This window comes from Apium graveolens, chromosome 7, assembly GCF_009905375.1.
Source record: "Apium graveolens cultivar Ventura chromosome 7, ASM990537v1, whole genome shotgun sequence".
Lineage (NCBI taxonomy): Eukaryota > Viridiplantae > Streptophyta > Magnoliopsida > Apiales > Apiaceae > Apium > Apium graveolens.
In genome coordinates this window covers 71910646-71918122 of record NC_133653.1, presented here as the reverse complement: position 1 = coordinate 71918122, position 7477 = coordinate 71910646, and the positions used below count along the sequence as shown (strand labels likewise).

Genomic DNA, 7477 nt, shown 5'->3' with positions numbered 1-7477 from the left:
TCAATTTCTGTAGACATATAGGAACTCAACATAATTGATGACTATTCAACTTCTATCTTAATTGTGGATGCTTGGTAGAATGGTATTAGTACAATGAAAGTTGGCTTTTATCAATTTCGTGTTATTCGATTAATATCATCACTGTCACATGCTAAAGGTAATAACAATGGCTATAGAAGGAAGTAATAATGAAGTTATGATCTCATGAGTGTTTTATTATTGATAAATTGAAGTGTTAGTTAAGTGGTTAATTAAGTAGTTAATTATAGTTAATATTTAATCAACAATTTTAAGTGTTATTATCTTAACATTGAGAAGTAATCATACATTGGTGAGTGAGTTAAATTAGACAATAAATTAGTCTGAGTCTCTGAGGGAACGAACTAGAAAGTATTCTATATTACTTGCGAACGCGTATACTTGGGTGAATATTAGTGCGTGTTTTCGCCCTAACAAGTTTTTGGCGCCGCTGCCGGGGACTCGGCGTATTTGTTTAGTTTATGTACTTACCATCATTGGTCATTAGGACTCAGTGATTAGGACGTAGTAGTTAATTACTCTTTTCGGTTGTGTTTCAGGTACTTTAGCAAGCGTTTATGCAAACTCGTTCTCGTGCTCGCAAGAGGACCTTAGATATAGCTGAGGAGAAAGACGAAGTTCTTGATACTCCGGAGAAGTTAGATTTTGAGGATTCGGATTCAGGAACTGAGCAGAAAGAACCAGTAAACATGGGAGATCGTATTGTTCAAGCTGATCCAGCTCTTATGGATTTTTCTCGGCCTAAAATTGATGACATTCAGTCAAGCATCCTTTATCCGGCTATTCAAGCTAACACCTTTGAAATCAAGCCGGGCACTATTCAGATGGTGCAGAATTCTGTTTCTTTTGGAGGAGCGGCAACTGAAGACCCCAACATGCACATAAGGAATTTTGTCGAGATCTGCAGCACTTTTAAGTATAATGGCGTGACTGATGAGGCTATCAAGTTGAGGCTTTTCCCATTCTCACTGAGGGATAAAGCTAAAGACTGGTTACATTCTGAACCAGCTGGGTCAATCACTACGTGGCAAGATCTTGCGCAAAAGTTTCTGGTGAAGTTTTATCCAATGGCAAAGACTGCTGCTATGAGGAGTGCTCTTACTCAGTTTGCGCAGCAACCTACAGAATCTATGTGCGAGGCTTGGGAACGCTACAAGGAAATGTTGAGAAAATGTCCACATCATGGAATGCCGGATTGGATGGTAATCACTGGTTTTTATAATGGTTTGGGGGCCTAATCTCGGCCCATGCTCGATGCAGCAGCTGGAGGCGCCTTATGGGCTAAAAGCTATACTGAGGCGTATAATCTTATAGAGACAATGGCTGCAAACGAGCATCAAAACCCAACTCAGAGGATGACGTCAGGCAAGGTAGCAGGTATTCTGGAAGTTGATGCAGCCATCACTATTGCAGCCCAGCTCCAAGCGCTATCAATGAAGGTTGATTCTTTGGCTACGTATGGAGTTAATCAAATAGCTATGGTTTGTGAGCTTTGTGCAGGTTCTCATGCTACGGATCAGTGTTCTCTTATCAACGAATCTGTTCAGTATGTGAATAATTATCAGCGACAATAGCAGCCTGTGTCAGGGACCTATCATCCTAACAACAGAAATCATCCAAATTTCAGCTGGGGGAATAATCAGAATGCTATTCAGCCAACATATCAGCAAGGAGTAAGTAAACAGTTTAACCCACCTGGATTCCAGCAACCACAGCAGTATGCTACAAGGCAATCATATCCTCAACAGGGAAGTGCAGCTGCACCTACTAGTGCTGATTTTGAGGAACTTAAGCTGTTGTGCAAGAGTCAGGCGGTTTCTATCAAGACCTTGGAAAATCAAATCGGTCAATTAGCCAATGCAGTGCTCAATCGTCAACGTGGCACTCTTCCCAGTGACACGGAAGTACCAGGCAGGAAGGAAGCTAAAGAGCAAGTCAAGGCTATTACCTTAAGGTTTGGAAAAGTAGCTGATGCTGAAAAGGCAAAAGAAGTCGAAGCTGAAGTTAGAGATGAAGAATCTAAGCAAAAGGAGAAAGTGGCGGAACCAAAGAAGACTACTGTTGAACACACTCTGCCTGAGGCTAATACAGGGGAGAAACAGCTCTATCCTCCACCACCTTTTCCTAAGAGATTACAGCAACAAAAGCTGGATAGACAGTTCGGGAAGTTTCTGGAGGTGTTCAAGAAACTTCACATCAATATACCTTTCGCTGAGGCGCTGGAACAAATGCCTAGTTATGCGAAGTTTATGAAGACTATTCTTTCAAGGAAGGTGAAACTGGATGACCTTGAAACCGTTGCTCTCACGGAAGAATGCAGCGCGGTTCTGCAACAAAAGTTACCACCAAAACTGAAAGATCCAGGAAGCTTCACCATTCCTTGCACCATTGGCAATCTAACTTTTGACAAGTGCCTTTGTGATCTGGGAGCAAGCATTAATCTGATGCCGTTGTCGATCTTTAAAAAGCTGGATCTGCCTGATCCAAAACCCACATACATGTCACTACAATTGGCTGACCGTTCCATTACTTACCCAAGGGGCATAGTTGAGGATGTGCTCGTCAAGGTGGATAAGCTCTTCTTTCCTGCAGATTTTTTTATTCTGGATTTTGAGGAAGATAAGAAGATTCCCATAATCTTGGGGAGGCCCTTCTTGGCTACTGGTCGTACCTTGATAGATGTGCAAAAAGGGGAACTTACTATGCGGGTCCAAGATCAGGATGTGACCTTCAACGTATTCAAGGCAATGAAATTCCCTACAGAAGATGAGGAGTGCTTAAAAGTGGATGTGATTGATTCTGCGGTTACTTCGGAACTCGATCACATGCTAATGTCTGATGCATTGGAAAAGGCCTTAATAGGGGATTTTGACAGCGATGATGAAGATAGCAACGAGCAATTACAATATCTAAACGCTTCTCCATGGAAGCAAAAGCTCGACATACCATTTGAATCTCTTGGTACTTCTGACCTTAAGAATGCTGAAGGGAAGCTCAAACCATCAATAGAGGAACCACCTACCTTGGAGCTCAAACCATTACCTGAACACTTGAGGTATGCTTTTTTAGGTGATTCATCTACGTTACCTGTTATTATTTCAGCTGACCTTTCAGGTAGTGAGGAAGACAAGCTCTTAAGGATTTTGAGAGAATTCAAATCGGCTATAGGATGGACCATAGCAGACATCAAGGGGATAAGTCCTTCATATTGTATGCATAAAATTCTGTTAGAGGAAGGTAGTAAGCCAACTGTGGAACAGCAGCGAAGACTGAACCCGATCATGAAGGAGGTGGTGAAGAAAGAAATTCTGAAATGGCTAGATGCAGGCATCATTTATCCTATTTCTGACAGCTCGTGGGTGAGCTCCGTGTAATGTGTACCTAAGAAAGGAGGTATCACTGTGGTCGCAAATGAGAAGAATGAGCTCATCCCTACTCGAACAGTTACAGGATGGAGAGTATGCATGGATTATAGAAAATTGAACAAAGCCACAAGGAAGGATCACTTCCCTCTCCCATTCATTGATCAAATGCTTGACAGATTGGCGGGACATGAGTATTTTTGTCTTCTGGATGGTTATTCTGGGTATAATCAGATTTGTATTACACCAGAGGATCAGGAAAAGACTACCTTCACTTGTCCATTTGGCACATTTGCTTTTCGTAGAGTTTCGTTTGGGTTATGTGGCGCCCCGGCCACCTTTCAGAGATGTATGATGGCTATATTCTCTGACATGATTGGAAATAACGTCGAAGTGTTCATGGATGAATTCTCCGTCTTTGGACACTCATATGATGAATGTTTGAATAATCTGCGCGCCGTACTCAAAAGATGCGTGGAAACTAATTTGGTGCTTAATTGGGAGAAATGTCATTTTATGGTGCGTGAAGGCATTATCCTTGGGCATAAGGTCTCTAGCAAAGGTCTGAAGGTGGACAAGGCCAAGGTGGGAGTCATTGAAAATCTTCCCCCACCTAATTCGGTGAAAGGAATCCGTAGTTTTCTCGGTCATGCGGGTTTTTATCGGCGATTCATCAAGGACTTTTCAAAGATATCTAAGCCGTTGTGCAATTTACTTGAGAAAGATGTGCCTTTTAAATTTGATGATGAATGTTTGGCAGCATTCGAGACTCTCAAGGAGAATTTGATCACGACACCAGTTATTACAGCACCAGATTGGACAGAACCGTTTGAGATGATGTGTGATGCAAGTGACTATGCTGTAATAACCCCAATTTTTGGAAATTTTTGAAACCCTTATGAATAGTGATTTTGCAGATTATGCTGAATAAGAAAACTTTTCATACCACACTATGTAGGGGCTCTTTTATTGATCTTCTGGGATATTATTAGTACTCTATATGATAAATAAGTGTATGTAAAGATCGTCAGAATCCAAATTCGAACACTTTGATTTTTCCCGAAAATCTACCAGATACAGAAAGAATTGAGTATAAGGTAACAGAATAAAAAGGATTTAAATTCAAGCATTATAAGAGAGGATCATGAAAGGAATATAATGTATTGAGAAAGGTTAAAGAAACCTAAGTAATAAGATCCCGGGTATGATCCCTCAAACGATAAACAAAAACGAAAGTTAAGCGAACCGTATAACAGATCAGCGGTCATTAGGCAAGCAATTAGGAGTTAATCAAGGAGGTTAGGGATGATGATGTCATCAAACGAACAAGGTGTGGACAAGTGGAAGCATTATGACATGTGCAAGATGACATAAGCATGACAAGGGGTTTTGTTTTGTTGGTTGATTTTAGGCCATGTAAAATTTACCATGGTAAAAAGCTAAAACATTTTCCAAGGCAAAAAGGAGAAGCAACCAAGCAAATATCATAAAACACAAAAATTAGAAGTTGACTTTCCCATTTCAAGAAGAAAGCTCTCGGCTAAAACAAACCCAGCAACTTCAAACTGCCATATCTCCTTCAATACTCACTCAAATGTTGTGTTCTATAGCTCGTTGGAAAGGTATTGAGATGTCCTACAACTCTTCTTCACAAGTCTCTTCCAAATAAGAATGGTAAGACCCTCATTTTTACAGTTATTTAAATCGGACTTTTAGAAACTTCAAAGCCTAACTTTGTGTTCTTGATTTCTTTGAAAAGCTCAAGCTTGTAGGAGGCTCCCTAAGGCTTCCTAGCAACTTAACACCTCCCAAGGAAGGTATAAATCTTCACACCCTTTAGTAATAAGTTTGAATGTTGAAGTTTGGAGATGGTTTGGATGCATGAGTAGTAATTTGAATGATAAGCATGATTCGAGCTTAATTATTAAGTAGTTTAGTTGAATTTGGAGATGTTATAATATATGATTGGATTGATATCCTTGAGCTTATTATGACTGAAATCAGTAGCATTGATGTGTATCTTGAGTTGTTGTTGATTGGTAGTTGGATTGATATGATTTGGAATGGTAAAAATTTGGGAAATCGCGTAAACATAGCCGTCGTAATGTCCGATTTACTTTAGACTGCTTTTGTTCATAACATTAGGACCCGAGAACTCCCTTCTAGGTTTTGACCATTGCCATTTTTAGATAGTTCATGTTACGAGCTTCGTTTTGATATGTAGTTCGTTTGATTCCGATGTACGGTTTAGGAGAAACGACCGTTTTAAGTAACGGTGTTTCGCAAACGAAACTTTTCCCCTCGCCTTACTTTAAAACATAGGTTAAAGACCAAAAAGGGTTAATTAGTGTATGAAACAATTATGGTAAGAGTGTTAGGAAGTTGGTAAGATACTCGCGAAGGAATCTCCTTAAAACTTGTAATGGTTAAATTATAAAAAATGGTGGAGCCGAGGGTACTCGAGTGACTTAAGAGAATCAGTGAGCGCAAAACGAGCGTTAGAGTCTAAGTTGGTTAAAGTATAGATTTACAAGTGACTTTGGTTTAATTCCAACTTACTTGTTGTTTATAGGTTACCAGACTCGTCCCGAGCCATTCGTAACCCCCAGTCGCTCAAGCAAGTTTTCTACCCGTTATACTGTTGTTGTGATGTATACACTTGTATATGCATTATCTTGTAATAGATGCATGATGGTTATATTAACAAATTCTTGCGATATATTGTAGCATGTGATATGGTACATATGCATGCCTGTTTCGTATTCTTGCCATATATATCTGTTGGTTCAGTTGATAATACCTATGCTAGAGAATAGCGGTAACTTGCATATACCCTTAATATAGGGACCCAAAGGTGAAAACATTTTCTAAAACCGGGAGTCGAGGATCCCGAGTAGATTTTGTATATATATATATATATTTATATATATATATGGTAATAGTTTCAAAACTATTAATCGAATAAGGTTTATTCGATAACTTTATTTATTAATGAATATTATCTTGAATATTCATTCGAGGACTTATGACTCCTTTATTTTATTTAATGAATATTATTTTGAATATTCATTTGAGGATGTATGAATCCTTTATTTTATTTAATGAATATTATTTATAATATTCATTCGAGGTATTATGACTCCGCTTATTACTGAAATATATTCTTTATTTTATTAAAGAATAAGGTGTCAATAATCAAACTTATTTTCGATTATTCAAATAAAAATAGTACTTTCATATAAGTATATCTTTGGTTATTTAATACCCATTTCAAGTATAAGTTTTAAAACTTCTACTTCGATTATTTTTATAAGGATTATCTTTATGAGAATATTATTTAAATAATAATATTCAGATTTTTTCTAATATATCGGGACTGATTTATTTTAATAAATCAGCAGTACTCCAAACATTCTTAAAAATGTTTTCGAGTCTTCAAAATAATTTTTAAAGTTAGAGTGGACCCCAAAACTCATTTTTTTTATATTTAAGATCTTCCTTTCAAAGGGGATTTAAATACTCGCTCAAAACCTGGGGGATCCAGCTCTGTGGTGCATTTTATATTCACAACGTGGTTGCTGTTTTGAGAAAACAAATGAATTGATTACTTACCCAACGTTCGGGAAGTAAGCCCATCTAATTGAGTCGGCATAAGCGACAGGCCGGGGTACGGTATATCAAAGTGTAAGTGGCTGGGTGGCAGTCCATCAACGCTTAAGAGGCCGGGTGGCGGTCCAGCACAAGGTCCTTATGTGGCCAGGGTGATGACCGGTGGGGGATTCATCCATCTACTAGTAGAAAAGGTTACTTATTGGTATCTTTGCCTGATCAGCAAGATATCAGGTTTATGCCAAAATTTCTTTTCTTTCCAAATTCATTGGATATTTCAACTCTGTTCATACTTTACATGACAGAGGTTTTCAGGAAATGTATGAGAGATATATATAGGTGTATATATATATCGGGACTTAATGAAGTATCTCGTAACTTCATTTCATTCAATAATATTTCAAAGATTGAATCTATTCAAGTATTATCTTGTAGTCTCATCTATGTGATGAACTTTTGAACTAATT

General features: G+C 38.4%; 1 non-coding gene across 1 annotated transcript; it reads right to left on the bottom strand.

The window, feature by feature from the left end:
* Positions 1 to 1121: 1121 nt before the first annotated feature.
* LOC141675553 (small nucleolar RNA R71) lies at positions 1122 to 1228 on the bottom strand. Its single transcript, XR_012556200.1, has one exon. It is a non-coding gene; the product is annotated as a small nucleolar RNA R71 (small nucleolar RNA).
* Positions 1229 to 7477: the final 6249 nt, after the last annotated feature.